Raw genomic sequence first — 15,556 nt, 5'->3', positions numbered from 1 at the left:
GTATCAGTTTCTTCAAAACTTGGACTAATTTCCCCACCACCACCCCACTAAACAAAAAAATAATACAAATCTTTTCCAACTGTGTTTGACTGATGGCACTTTGTTAGGAACCTAGTAACCCTGTGTAAGTATTTATCCAATGACGGAAACTTTAAAGCACTTTTTGTATCGCTTTGGATAAAATCATCTGCCAAATGCCTAAATGTAAATGTAAAATATCTTTAAGCTGTAATCACCCTTAATATATTAACATTGTCTCAGTTACTTTAAATTTGTTTCTCTTATTATATTTCTAATTATATCAGGTTAACTTTTAACTAGAATAATATGTAATATTATATAAACAGGTGTAAATAAGAATCAGGGAAAACTCTTATTACCTATTTCTAATTTCAAATATTTCCTTAGTCATATTTATACTGGATCATTAACAATATATGATGAGAATAATGAGAATTACATTTTAATAAGGAAAGCATTTTTTGTCTATTTGCTGTTTTTAAACATATCTTGAAGTCTTAAAAGAAAAGGCTGATATAAATTATGTTACTACAATGACTACAATGTATGTCATGTATTATTTTTCCATATTTGCACTCCACTAGGTGGTGGTATTTACTGAAACATGGGATATTGAATAATCAATTTTGAGTCATAGTCTTTAAAAGGTGGCAAATTATGGCAAAAAGGTGCCAAATTATTATGATAAATTGTTTTGGTTATATATGTGTGAATAAATTATGAAAACACCCATATATTTATCAAATTCAGTTGTGGATTTTAGATGTGTTTGTGATTATTCAAGTCGGAAATTTAGTGTCAATAATATGTAGCCAAAGATTTATTAGAAAAAAAAATAGCAAATTCATGCATTGATTGGATCAAAGAAAAAAAGTTTTGGGATTAGTTGCACAAAAACATTAATTAGCATTTAATTAAATTGTAAATTGTACATTTAGATTGTTGAAGCTCATAAGTAAAATATAAACAATAGAGGTTACAGTATCATCAGCTTTGTCCTCTACCAGTTTTAGTTGCTCTTCTGTGGTCTTCGACAGCAGATAATCACAGTACAGTGTGCCATATAAGGTCTTGTTATATCATAGTTTAGAAATCATAATAAAAAAAACAGGAGTAGCTGACAAAACCAGAGTAGCTGACAAAACCAGACATTAAACCAGATGAACCAGATTTTCAAACACAGTGTGTGTTGCAATATGGTGTGTATCACATTTTGCTGTCAAACTGTTCATATATCATGTTATAAAATTATTATTTTCAATAGAATAATGAATCAATTGATATTATTGAAAGATCAAGTGAGAAATGTTCCTGATTAACTCTCATAGTACACTGAGAACAGAGGAAAGTGTTGTATATTTAATAAGAATACTTCGGGATGAATAGGTGTTGGCTGTGCTGGGGTTTGCAGTTAGTTGATGAAACTAATACATTCTGTATTGTGCAGTACACTGACTTGTCCTGGAGGAAAGAGCGAAAACATACTCAAAATGTGTATTCATCATTAATCAATTATTAACAACCATTCAATCACCAACAACAATTTATTCCTAAGCCAAAGATAAACTGTGTGTAATTTTAAAAGCCTATGTGGTACCATTTGTACACTGTGAATGCAGCATTGTTTTGCCCTTTCTTTCATTTTTTTATTTTACTCCCCTTGTTCTTTTTTTTTATTTTATCATACATAAGGGAATGTTTGATAAATTGGGGTGAATTTAAAAACAGCTATAAATTGGGTATGTTTTACACAACATGGAATACTGTATGTGAAATGACACTTGAAACAGGAGGGATTTAATATACATGGGCAGAGTGTATAAGTGAGATAATGTTTACCTGATTTTTCAGGACCTGTGTCTTTGATGATGATGAAGGTTCAGTGTGTCTTTTTCCCTGTATGGTAATAATATTTATGGCAACATTTAGAACACCAGAGATTTACAATTTAAAATTTCCACACACACACGCACACACACACACACACACACACACACACACACACACACACACACACACACACAGTATTTAATTATTAAAGTCAAAATGGATTGTGTATGATTTTACTCTGATTGCTTTTAGCTGGATCTTCTGCCAGAAAGTAAATTGCTTCATACTGACTTTCCTTTGCTGTAAACCAACAAACAAACATTTATTAATAATAATAATAATAATAATAATAATAATAATAATAATAATTAAATCACAAACATTTAAGAGATTTTTTATTAATTTACATGGGCATTTTTTTTCCTTGGGACAGCAAGTATACAGCCAGAATATATTGTGACAGAAATAGTATAGACAGCACCTTTTCAGCACCATAGCCAGTGCAAGCAGGACAGGTTGCAAAACCAGTGTCTGTTACTGAAGCTTGGAGCTTAGGAGGGTAGTGAGATGGCAGACTTACAGCTAGTATACCCAAACACCCAAACATTCTGCTGCTAATCACTCAGGACAGGAAGGTACAGACGGCTCTTCTTCAGCACCATGGACAGCTCAATGACATAGATCCATGGGGCAGGGTTGCCAAACCAGTGTCTGCTATTGAAGCTCACTCCCCATGATGATATTGAGTTTTTTTTTTTTTTTTGCGCTCATTTCTCTACTTATTGGGGAAGCCTAGAGAGCAGCCTTTTCCATCATAGATGAAGAAGCCAATATTATGACCAGCTGAGATACTAGATTACTATGGCATACATGTACTGTATATAATATATAGCCAGGACTCTCACACATTCTGCTGCTCCTTGCTCAGCACTTTTTCAGGACCAAGGCCAGCTCTATAACACAGGCTCAAGGGGCCCGGATTTCAAAACCAGTGTCTCCTACTGAAGCTCACTCCCCATGTTGACAACAAGATATTTTTGCAGCTCTTGTTCTAAATGGACCTAAATGGTAGAAGCCAGCAGAGTGTGGCCACACTCACAGCTTTTTCTCTCCCTGCCTTCATAGACTCACATTGCAGACCTCCTACTTACCCATCATTCTCTTCACTTTATTAGAAAAATAAAAGAACAACCATTAATTCAGTTCCTTCCATTCCATCTATCCATTTTCCATACTGCCCATACTATGCAGAGAAGCATGAGGTCTGGAGCCTATTTTAGGGGGCACATGCAGGGGACTAGCTGGATAAGGTGCCAACCCTTCTTAAGGCAAAAGCTCACAGTCACAAGCATACACTATGCAAAAATTTTAAATGATAACCCTACAACATGTTTTTGGACTGTGGGAGAAAACCAGAGTGTTTGGAGGAACCCCCCAAAACAAACATAAAACAATGAACACTCCATTACACAGACCAAAGGTAAGATTAAAACCTCAAATCCTAAAGGTATGACGTGACCGTGATAACCAGTAAGCCACCATGCAGCCTATCACTTTTATTTTATTTGCCTATTTTTTTATATTTATTTTTCTTTTAAATTTTCATTTACTTTTAAAAACAACTTTACTCAAGTTCCTATTTAACCAATTAAAATCTTAACAAAATATACAGTATGTATAATAAACAAATACTTTCAGAAACCTGCTTTGTTAAGGTCATAAAGGATGAAATGACCATAAAAATATAGAATGAAACTAGAGCTGTAAACATGGCCCAATTATATTCAGAAACATTGTTTAAAACAGATAATAAATAAAGGTTTAAATAAAATATATAACATTCTAGAAATGTATCCTTCAGATGATTTAACATGAGTGTAAATATATAAATCTATATGTAAAAAATAAACTATTTCACTCACCAGTTGGTCTAACATCTTCTATGGACTCATAAACATGAATTTTGTTTCTGTCTTTAACAGCTGAGAAATGCAAAACAGTAATCAGCACAACTGTGTTTACTAAAAACCTGCAATTTCATGACAATTAAACACAATAAATTAACTGCATAATGCAGATCTCTCACATTTCTTTTGGAAGAGGACTGCACACATCAGCAGAGCTGCAATTACTGTTACAACAGTGAATCCAACCAGGGCAAAGACAATAACCCTGATGAGAACTTGAAATTGCAAGGAACCTAATCAATCAGAGTGGAAATCATTATAAAGTAACAAAAAATATACAGACATACAAACATTTTAAACTAAATACAATAAAAATTATTTATGAATACTAGTTTTGGCCATATTTTTCACAATTTACCACATTTATGTGATGAACAGACATGTACTGTATCAGTAATTTGATAACACTTTCTTAAGATATGGTTGATAATTTTGAGTAAGAGTTTCCCCCTTGTACTGATTTTGCAGGCTTTGGCTCGTTATAGTTAACAGTCATCCTGTGTCACACCTGCCTGACACTAGTTTTGCCTCGCAACCCTTTTCCAGAAAATTTAATTTTGCTCTGTAACACCCCTGTAGCTGTCTCTCTAATGAGGAAATCACTTTGCTAACCTGACTACATGATAATTTTACACCCCAGCTTCCCTCGCTAAAAACATCAATCAGCCAACTGCTCAGCTAATGTTGTTGCCCTTCTTGCCAAAAATACATAAATTCTAAATCCTGTTGCACTTTGACTGTGTTAACACATGTCCAGTACATAAAGCTTTTATATGTTACATCAAGCTAAATTCCTTTATTCATTGGACATTTATAGGTCTGTGGGCGATAACCATTGATCATCATATGCTGATGTGTCTCTACATAGATCTGCAACCTTCTTTAGGAACTTGGTCTCTCACTGCAGGCATGCATGAGTTAGAGCCTAAAGTTGTCCACTGTGCTGAAATCAGCTGACTACTACTACTACTTTATGTCTTTGCATCAAATGTAAGGAAACATTTGTTTCCAACAATTGTCTTTACACTATCATGCCCTGTTTAGATATTTCTAACAGACAGAGGGCCATCAGCAAGCTTTAACTTGATGCAATGCAAGTAGACTCCATCAGCTGGTTTAGAGCGTCCAAAAATACCTTATCCAGGCTATGAAACTGGTCCTAGTGCTGATTGTCCTGTGTTTGAAGGGCCAGAAGTGACAATGGCAAGTTAGTGTAATTAAGACATGCAGACTAGTTTGATGGTGTCCTTAAAGAATTGTGAAGAAAATGCACTATTGCTGCTGGTATTCCATAGTTACTCGTGAAAAGAAGTCGGACTATTCAACCATGAATGTTTGAAGCTGGACTTGTTGGTATGTTGACTCTACATTATTGTAAATTTTTTATTTTTATTTTTTGGTGCTGATCTACACAGATTTCTGTTTTAAATCAAACGTTTGACAAATATTTTTCCATGAGGATGCATTAAACTTATTCATAATTTAAGAGTGAACATGTCTAATTAACTCTCGCTTTCTCATTCTTCATGTATCATTTTTTCCCCCTCTCTTCCCCCACTCACTCTCCCTGTCTCTATGTGTCAAGCTACACATGCCACTTCTAAGATATGAAAGATCCTGACCCCTTTTCCTCAATTAAAGCCTTTAAGGCTATAATTTAGACTGTGTCTGAACTAGTCAAATTCTTGTCCTTACCTTTACATGTATTAACACGATTGTCATTGAAGTAATATGGCCCTTACATATTTTTTATTAGGCAGCAGTACAACCATATGCCATAAAATTTCCTAGTTATTGTACTGTCCAAAATGTTCTTTTAGACCTCAGTGTCAAAACCTAATTTTCCCACAGTTGCACTGTGCGAATATGCTAAAATGATTATTTCAGGATCAGTGAATATTATACTATTGACAAACATCTTTCCCTTTCTTCTCATGAAAAAAAGTATTAAGTTTACTTCTATCAGGTGATGATGAATTACAAGGTACACAAAAGTAGAGTGCAGGTCTTAAAAAGTTTAAAAGACATCATCTGCTTCCCTGTATGTTATAGTGATTAAACTGGTATAGAAATCTCAATAATATTTTATACAAGTGAGTGTATTGTGACATATAACAAGGTTGATATATTTTCTTGCCTTAATTTGTAGCAATACTAATGATTTTTTCTGTACAGCACTAAAATACCACAAGATTAGAAGTGAATGTTTTTACTCAACTATACATATCATCTTATGTCTACAACAAGAATAGAGAAAACCACTTGAACTTAAAGTCAGATGAAAAATAAAGAGTATATAAATATATTTCATTTCAATTAACACTCACTCTCATCGTCTATCCTACTTTATTCTGTATTTACTGTCAGGGTGGACCTGGAGGTGCAAGGCAACAGTGCTAAACACTACACCACTACAATTTAATTAACAGTCAAATTAAAAAAAAAGAGAAATCAGTGTAGAACTGTGCTCTTTATAAAAGGCAAACAGTATATACATTTATTTGCACTGTGTACTGAAATGCTGACCCTCATCCCACATTCCAGCCACTTCACATTCAGACACAACCTGCACCAGAGCATCCTAGAGGTCACTGTTTGATGAAGCCACTAATACCAAATCATCTGGAGAAAACAGAGATGTGATTGTGAGGTCACTGGACATCCCATGCCCCTTGGCTTAGCCTAGAAATTCTGTCCAAGAAAATTAACAGAATTGGTGAAAAAAGGAGCTTAACACATACTGCGAAAAGATCTGACCTGACCCTGGTGATGTGGACCAAACTCTCATTCCGGTCATGTATGAACCCAGTCGCCTACAATAACACACCTTTTACCCAAAGTCCGCAAATTTCATAGACAGATGTGGCCATTAGGAATGCATGTTTTTTCCTGTAAAATGCCACAATTCGGTGTGCAAAATTTGCCGCAAAAATCCCACAAGCAACATTTGAAAATTTAAATGAAAGTGTTGTGCTTCACTGAATATTTGTCAGATGGCGTATGGAAGGACTTTATCTAAAAGCCAGGACCCGGTTTCCAGAAAGCTTCTTATCGCTAAGTAGTTCTTAAGGTGTACCTTAACCTCTCTCTTAACGTTATGGCACGATTACTGAAACGTTCTTACTCTAAGTATCTCTTAGGTAAGTCACACATTCGTAAGGTTGGTCTGGACCAACCTTAACTCACTCTTAGCATAGTTTCAGCTTAGGATGCTAGACGCTGCTACTGAGCAGCAGTCTTTATAAATCAGCGGTGAAACGTCCCTTTTTCAGGACTGTGTATTTCAACAATAATGTTGTAAAAATCCAAATAACTTTACAGATCTTCTTTGTTAAGGGTTTAAACAATGTTTCCATGCATGTTCAATTAACCATAATCAATTAATTAACATGCACCTGTGGATTGGTCGTTAAGACCTTAACAGCTTACAGAAAATAGGCATTTAAGGTCACAGTTCTAAAAACGCAGGACACTAAAGAGACTTGTCTACTGACTGTGAAAAACACCCAAAGGAAGCTGCCCAGGGTCCCTGCTCATCTGCGTGAACGTGCATTAGGCATGCTGCAGGGAGGCATGAGGACTGCTGATGTGGCTAGGGCGATAAATCGCCATGTCCTCACCATGAGACGCCTAAGACGGCGCTACAGGGAGACAGGAAGGACAGCTGATCATCCTCGCAGTGGAAGACCACGTGTAACAACACCTGCACAGGATCAGTACATCCGAATATCACACCTGCGTGACAGGTACAGGATGGCCACAACAACTGCCCGAGTCACACCAGGAACACACAATCCCTCCATCAGTGCTCAGACTGTCCGCAGTAGGCAGTCCATGAGGAGGAGATGCACTGCAGTACTTCAAGCAGCTGGTGGCCACACCAGATACTGACTGGTACTTTTGATTTTGAGCCTCCCTTCATTCAGGGACACACTGGGAAACATTTTTAGTTTATGTCTTATGGTGTTGACTCTTTTAGAGTTCATACAAATATTTACACATTAGGTTTACTGAAAGTAAAAACAGTTGAAAGTCAGAGGACGTTTCTTTTTTTGCTGAGTACACTCACCTGAAGGATTATTAGGAACACCATACTAATACGGTGTTTGACCCCCTTTCGCCTTCAGAACTGCCTTAATTCTACATGGCATTAATTCAACACGGTGCTGAATGCACTCTTTAGAAATGTTGGCCCATATTGATAGGATACCATCTTGCAGTTGATGGAGGTTTGTGGGATGCACATCCAGGGCACGAAGCTCCCGTTCCACCACATCCCAAAGATGCTCTATTGGGTTGAGATCTGGTGACTGTGGGGGCCATTTTAGTACAGTGAACTCATTGTCATGTTCAAGAAACCAATTTGAAATGATTCGAGCTTTGTGACATGGTGCATTATCCTGCTGGAAGTAGCCATTAGAGGATGGGTACATCGTGGTCATAAAGGGATGGACATGGTCAGAAACAATGCTCAGGTAGCCTGTGGCATTTAAACAATGCCTAATTGGCACTAAGGAGTCTAAAGTGAGCCAAGAAAACATCCCCCACACCATTACACCAGCAGTCTGCACAGTGGTAACAAGGCATAATGGATCCATGTCCTCATTCTGTTTACGCCAAATACTGACTCATCAGAATCGAGACTCATCAGACCAGGCAACATTTTTCCAGTCTTTAATTGTCCAATTTTGCTGAGCTCGTGCAAATTGTAGCCTCTTTTTACTATTTGTAGTGGAGATAAAAGGTAGCCATAGTTGCTCTTCTATCAGCTTGAATCAGTCGGCCTATTCTCCTCTGACCTCTATCATCAACAAGACATTTTCGCCCACAGGACTGCAGTATACTGGATGTTTTTCCCTTTTCACACCATTCTTTGTAAACCCTAGAAATAGTTGTGTGTGAAAATCCCAGTAACTAAGCAGATTGTGAATTTGTGTGATTTGCCACGCTCAAAATTGCTTAAATCACCTTTCTTTTCCATTCTGACATCCAGTTTGGAGTTCAGGAGATTGTCTTGACCAGGACCACACCCCTTAATGCATTGAAGCAACTGCCATGTGATTGGTTGATTAGAAAATTGCATTAATGAGAAATTGAACAGGTGTTCCTAATAATCCTTTAGGTGAGTGTGTATAATATAAAAAAAAATATATAATATATATATATATATATATATATATATATATATATATATATATATATATATATATATATTGTAATGTAGCTGGGATTTAAAATCTATGATAGAAAAAATCTATGATATTGATATGATAATGATATTCTACAGAAAAGAAGTCGGACTTAAAACAGAAAATAAAAGTATAGTCAGAAATATATAATAACTTAATGCATTTTATGGTTGCAGTGTTTGTTTTTTAAATAGAATGATGATACCATGAGATGATGATATGAGATGCAATTGATTAAAGCTAGCCAGTAGACTATGAAATGTCGGAGGAAACCGGAGCACCTGGAGGAAGAAAATGGAAAACATGCAAAGTCCTCCCACATGTACTGTTAGAGCAAGACAACAGTGCTAACCACTAAGCCACTGTGTTGCCATATTATATCATATCATATCATATATCATATCATATCATATCATATCATATCATATCATATCATATCATATCATATCATATTATATTACACTAACAATTGTGTCTTAATGAAAAGGTCTGAGTATTCAGATAAGATGCTTTCTAACAGTAACAGATTGTGGTCAGAGTGGAAGTGAGAAGAACAGAGTTGTAGTCGCTAATTGTTATTCAGTGGTTTTGATAAATAAATCTTATATACTCTCAGAAATAAAGCAAAGCCTGTTATAAAATCTAGAGATAATGTGATAGCAGTAAGATGATATACTTCTGGGCGCTGATGTAAGTGGCAGAACTTTTAGAAGCTCCGGCTTTTTACATCTTTTTCCTTTTTTGGCTTCTATTGCTTGCTTGTTTGTTTGTTTGTTTTTTTCTCATTCCTATTTCTTTGGAATTTCCTCCAGAATTAATAAAGTATCTAACTATCTATTTCAGTAACTTCTTTCTATCCTAGTGACAGCTTTTGGTCAGAGTGGATGTGAGAAAAATATCAAAAATAAAATGTGAGGTAGGTGTTAGTGGTTTTCACAAACTTAACAGAAGTGTTCCATTTTTTTTCACATCATAAATGTAGGTTATTATCAGCTCAAGAGACAAGCGATAGCCGGCAGAAAATGCGACACCCTGAACACATCAGTGTGCTATAATAAGTCAAGCCTAAGTTTAGTTTCTGTTTCTGGTGGTTTAGTCTTAAGTGTTATGTGTATGTATGTGTGTATTTAATCTTCTTGTTTTGTTTGTTATACATTTATATCCTGGTGGGGGAATGGGTTGTGTTTTCCCTTACAGGGAGGCATGAAGTAAACCATTCATTTTGGGGTTTTATTTTAGCGTTTATTTTGGTGTTTACTTCATTTATTTTTGAGTTTTGTGTTTACTTTGTGTTTTGATTTTTTAATCTTTTTGTTAAATTTTGTATTTGTTTATTTGAGTTAAATTGTATTTGTTTTAGGGTGATGACCTGTTAATTTGCTTTACCCACTGTTAATATTATTGTTTGGCTGCAGGGTTGACCTCACTGGTGATGGCAGTGGTGTGGTGGCTGGGTCACTTTATCCCCTTTTTTGTAGGTTTGCAGTGTGATTTCCTGTAATACGGATTCTTTTTGTTTGTTTGTTTTTTGTTTCTTTGTTTGGGTGGTGGGGGGTTAATTTTTCTTTTAGTAATATTTTGTGTAATAAAATTGTTTATGTGTATTGACTCCACATTCCTGCCTTTTGCCTGATTACACATACACACTTTAGGGGAGAGGGATCACGGTGCTACACATATTTGATATTTTTGATTTCATACTTCCAGTTAAAAATCCCACAAGACTAGTAAATCTTTCCAAGTATCTTACAAAGTATTGTTTGAACACTATGCTAGGTACAATCATACGCTGATATCATTAAAACATACACTGCCATATTCTTACATTATATTAAAACATTAACATTAAAAGCACCAAGGTTTTAGGTGGCCTTGAGCTCTTTTCCTGCTTTCCTGCTGCATTGGATGTTCTGGTGCCTTTCTAACATGGCCAGCATTGACTTTTTTAGTGATTTGTGCTGCATTGACTTTTCTGTGGGATTGGACCAAGACAGGCTGGCCTTTGGTCTCCATGGGCATGGGTGAGCCTTGGTGCCTATGAGCCTGTGACCAGTATACTAGGATATGGTTGCTGATCAGTGTTGTTTAACTCACCTCTCAGTGATCATAATAACATAGCCGACTGATGTATGGTTTATCATAAATTATGTATCAATTTATATAATATTATCTACAATAACACAGTTTTAATGAATAATTGTACCTAATCAAAGAAGAACATTATCACATGCTCACCATGAATAAGGACATACTGTACAGTACAATGTAAAATTGCACTTTTGGAAAAAAACTATTTGTAATTGCATGTGAAAAGCATACCTAAACCCTCATACTCAATTGCTCCTGTCAGAGTCGTCTGTGTGGAGTTCATTCCCACAGTTGTTCCCTCTGTAGGGATGGAACTGAATGTTAGTACATTATTGGGAATAAACAAGTGATGAGTTCTAAACAGATACAGATATGAACAGTTGTTGGAATGTGGACTTATTCTAATAAGTGTGAGAAACTAGACATACACCATAAACTAAATTTAACACAAAAATACATAATACCCATATCTTTTAAAACAGTTTTTCTCTTTATTGTGAATCATGTTAATAACTAACTACAGTATATCGGCTGTTACAGAAATATATTTGAGTGTGTTGTGTAGTGTTGAGCTTCTATATATAGACTTACCCTTTTCCCCAGCTAAGTTTTAACTTGTGTGTAACTAAAATAAAGCCTCTATAATTTGTACCAGTCGTCATGTTTGTAAGCCGTATTAAACTCTGACATTAATAACTTTTTTTCTCCTGCTTCACACCATGTTTTAGGGTTTAGTGTAATGTGTTTAGTGCACTGCACACACTGCATGTCCACACACATTTGGGTTTGGTTTTACCTAATTTTTAAGTTTTTCATTAGCATGATAATACCATGTGATGATACCAATAAATAAAAGCAATATTAAATTGTCACTCACTGACTCCCGCATCATCTATACCTTTTTATTCTGTGTACAGGGTCGCTGGCGGCCTGGAGCCTATCCCAGTAGACCTAAATCAGGAACCAGGGAACTTCCTGGGCAAGGTAATATATGTGGTTAATATTATTGTTTTAACCACCTATATTATTATATATTATATAATATGGTTTTTACCTAAGCATGACCACGAGTTGCCAGGACGCTCGTTCAACCAAGGCTCGGTGATCGGTTTAAAGCGAGCGGGCGCTAGGGGAGCAATGGAGTCCAATATATCAACACAGGTGGAATTAAAATGTTCGGCCGAGTCCTCAGTGCTTTCACAGTCAGAATTGATCAGTCCAGAGTCATTAAAAGCATCAGGGAACTGGGAAAACCGTAAGGGCGCCGAGCATCCGCCTCTTACGCGCGTGAGTGCGCTGGGTATCCCCCGGAGAGTGTAGTGTTAAATTAAACAGCACAGGAAAGTGATAGGAAATGCAGACGTTAGACGTTTAATACACACATCTAAGCCCTGTGACAACACCAAGTCCAGTATATGTCCCTTTTCGTGGGTGGGGGCAGTGACCCACTGCACCAAATTAAACGAGTCGATGATATTCAAAAAAATCCTTGACCAAGGGTTTAAATTCAAAGCAGAAATGAATATTAAAGTCCCCAACAATTGGATGCCATAAAATGCCCGCCATAAAATCATAAAACTCTTGAATAAAATCTTTATTAAATTTGGGAGGATGATAAACAAGCTCACACAGGACAGGAGTATCCAGGTACAGCTCAAATAGCTAAGGTTCAAAACTGGAGACTGAATAGGGTTGGAATGATTGTTTACAGCGACAGCAAGAATTAAAGACTGTGGCCAAGCCTCCACCTCTACCTGAGCTCCAGGGAGAACTGAATAATGTGCAGTCTGGAGGAAGAAGTTCAAAAAAGGCTACAGACTCACCACATTGAAGCCACGTCTTTGTCAAAAACAGAAAATCCAATTGCCTCGATTTTAAGAAATCATTCAGTATTAAAGACTTGTTTGCTAGCGATCTAGCATTAAATAAAGCCATCCGAAGGGTACAGTCCTGAATGCCTGAAGGCAGACGGGGGAAACTGATCGAGGCCTCCAGGGACAATAGGCAGAATCCAACGAGGAGTGTAGTCCACTAACTCTACGTGACCAGGGGCACAAAGGTAAGCCCTGGCTCTGACACGCACACCGACTCGCTTTCTGCGTTTTCTCTGACGTTCTTTCCAAGGTATGACATAATGGATGCGGCGCAAGTAAGCCAGAACAGCTGATTCAAAAGGTGGAGGAGGGAAAATATACTCTTGCCCTTTAGCAACTTGTTTCAGAATTACAGTAGTTCATAAGACGCTTTGATGCTAAGAAGTGACTGGCGATCATACACAAGTAGTCCTGAGACATTTCCAAAAATTCCACATAGTAAAACGTTTCGGGTTACTTTGCTGTAACCCTGTTCCCTGAAAAGGCAGGAACAAGATGCTGCGTGAAAACGCTATGGGAACATCTTTTTGTGTTGCCGGGTGTAAAGCATGTGTGTCAAACACGCCAAATTTTGGCATATATAACCTCGGTCAGGTGACATCAATAGATGAAGCGCACCTGCAGGTTATAAATAGGAGTGAACCGGAAACATTCCTTAGATCAATTTTGTCTGAAAAGGACGTCCAGTCACGCAGGCAGTGCGGCATTGGAGCGCAGCATCTTGTTCCCGCCTTTTCAGGGAACAGGGTTACAGCAAAGTAACCTGAAACGTTCCCTTTTAAAGGCTACACTTGATGCTGCGTGAAAATGCTATGGGAGCGAGAATACCAACGCTGCCGCACTGCAAGTGTCTGGACACCAAGGTTGTGAAGCGTGTGTGCACAAAGACAGAGGAGGTCTCAGAACAATCTCTGGGAGGCTGACTCGAGGGCCTTGTAAGCTTGGAGTAGCATAAACATCCAGACTATAGAGTCTCACAAATGTGTGCGGAAAGGACCAACCTATTGCCCCTTGCTTTTAGCCACAACTGAAACATGTGCAGAGGCCCAAAGGTTTTACCGTGGACACAGCTGCCATGAGACATAAAAATATATGAAAGTGATGAACAGTCACTTTCTGGCCTAGCTTGGTTTCCTTCAGGGTGTTGGAATGGATTTGACATGCGCAGAAGACCCCTGTGCCTGATTGCGATCGGGGGGGGGGGGGGGGGGGGGTAGGGTGGATATTAGCTGTTCGGCATCCTGAACATGGCAAGGAAAAACTGAAAACTAACATTTCTTGGAGACCGGTGTTGTCCAAAACACCAGTGGTGGCGAAGCAGGAACACCGACCTCCTGGAGGTGCCAGGGAGTACACTTCCTCCCTGAGAGGAATTCCTGGGGGGAGCCACCCCCACTGTCCTGGACGACCTCAGAGGCTGATTGCAAAGCGTGGCGTGCCGCACCCCAGTCTTACGAGGGGGTGCCCGGCTCATAATGCTCTATTCCTGCGCTTAGCGCCTCGCGAGAGTCAGACTCGGTCGGGGCTGGGTGGCCGACAGTCCCGACCCTTGAGCATGGCGGGGAAGGACTTTCCCGAAGACTTGTTTATATGATTTCAACTCCCGAACCTAGTGGCGACGTTGCCAAACAGGCCAGAGGGTGAGATGGGGCATCAAGGAGGAATGCACGATCCTTATCCTTGATTCTCCCATGAGATTTAGCCACAGGTAACTCTGCGGAACACCATCGCAGCAATAATCAGCCGATAGCATGGACTGACTGCTTTGTTGCACGAAGAGACAGGTCTGTGGCTCAGCGTAATTCCAGAAACGACGTTGTAGAGCCCCGCCAGTGCTCAAGTCTTTCAGCAGGTCAGCCTGGTAAGCCTGCAAAACCGCCATGATGTGCCTTAGAGCACCAGCCTGATCAGCTGCCTGAAGCTCTTCCCCACCAGGAAAGATGTCAGTCTACACGGCTTGGTGGGGAGTGTGAGGAATGCACGATCCTTATCCTTGATTCTCCCATGAGATTTAGTCACGGGTAACCCTGCGGAACACCATCGCAGCCATAAACAGCCGATAGCATGGACCGTCTGCTTTGTTGCACGAAAAGACAGGTCTGTGGCTCAGCATAATTCCAGGAACGACGTTGTAGAGCCCCGCCAGTGCTCAAGTCTTTCAGCAGGTCAGCCTTTTAAGCCTGCAAAACCATGGTGTGCAGTAGAGCATCAGCCTGATCAGCTGCCTGAAGCTCTTCCCCACCAGGGAAGATGTCAGTCTACACGGCTTGGTGGGGAGTGTATGCTTCTTTTCAGGGAGGATGATGTCCCAGGCGAGATAGCTCAAGCGTCTTTCCTAACTGGGACATCATCATATAACCACGCCTTCGCATCAATCATCAAAATGAATTAGTTCAAGTCTGAAAGCCTTAGAAAGACTTGCATGACAGCAAGCAGAGTTGGCGAGCAAACACAAGTGGGGAGAACGAAAAAACTTCAACCCACGGACCAGCTGATTGTCAAAACTTAGAACGCGCTTCCCGTCATATACCACACACTGCAGTGTGTGAGTATTGCTGTACTGACAATGTTTGCCATTACGTATGCA

At 38.6% G+C, this 15,556-nt stretch overlaps 1 long non-coding RNA gene across 1 annotated transcript; it reads right to left on the bottom strand.

Annotated features, from left to right (window-relative positions):
* Positions 1 to 1,378: 1,378 nt before the first annotated feature.
* Positions 1,379 to 2,155, bottom strand: LOC128545497 (uncharacterized). The gene is made up of 3 exons (XR_008365867.1): positions 2,089 to 2,155; positions 1,861 to 1,917; positions 1,379 to 1,482 (listed from the first exon to the last, which is right to left on the bottom strand). It is a non-coding gene; the product is annotated as an uncharacterized LOC128545497 (long non-coding RNA).
* Positions 2,156 to 15,556: the final 13,401 nt, after the last annotated feature.

The sequence above is a fragment of the Clarias gariepinus genome, chromosome 2, assembly GCF_024256425.1.
Source record: "Clarias gariepinus isolate MV-2021 ecotype Netherlands chromosome 2, CGAR_prim_01v2, whole genome shotgun sequence".
Lineage (NCBI taxonomy): Eukaryota > Metazoa > Chordata > Actinopteri > Siluriformes > Clariidae > Clarias > Clarias gariepinus.
Note: the sequence above shows the minus strand (reverse complement) of the source record. Positions and strands in the feature narration are given on the sequence as shown.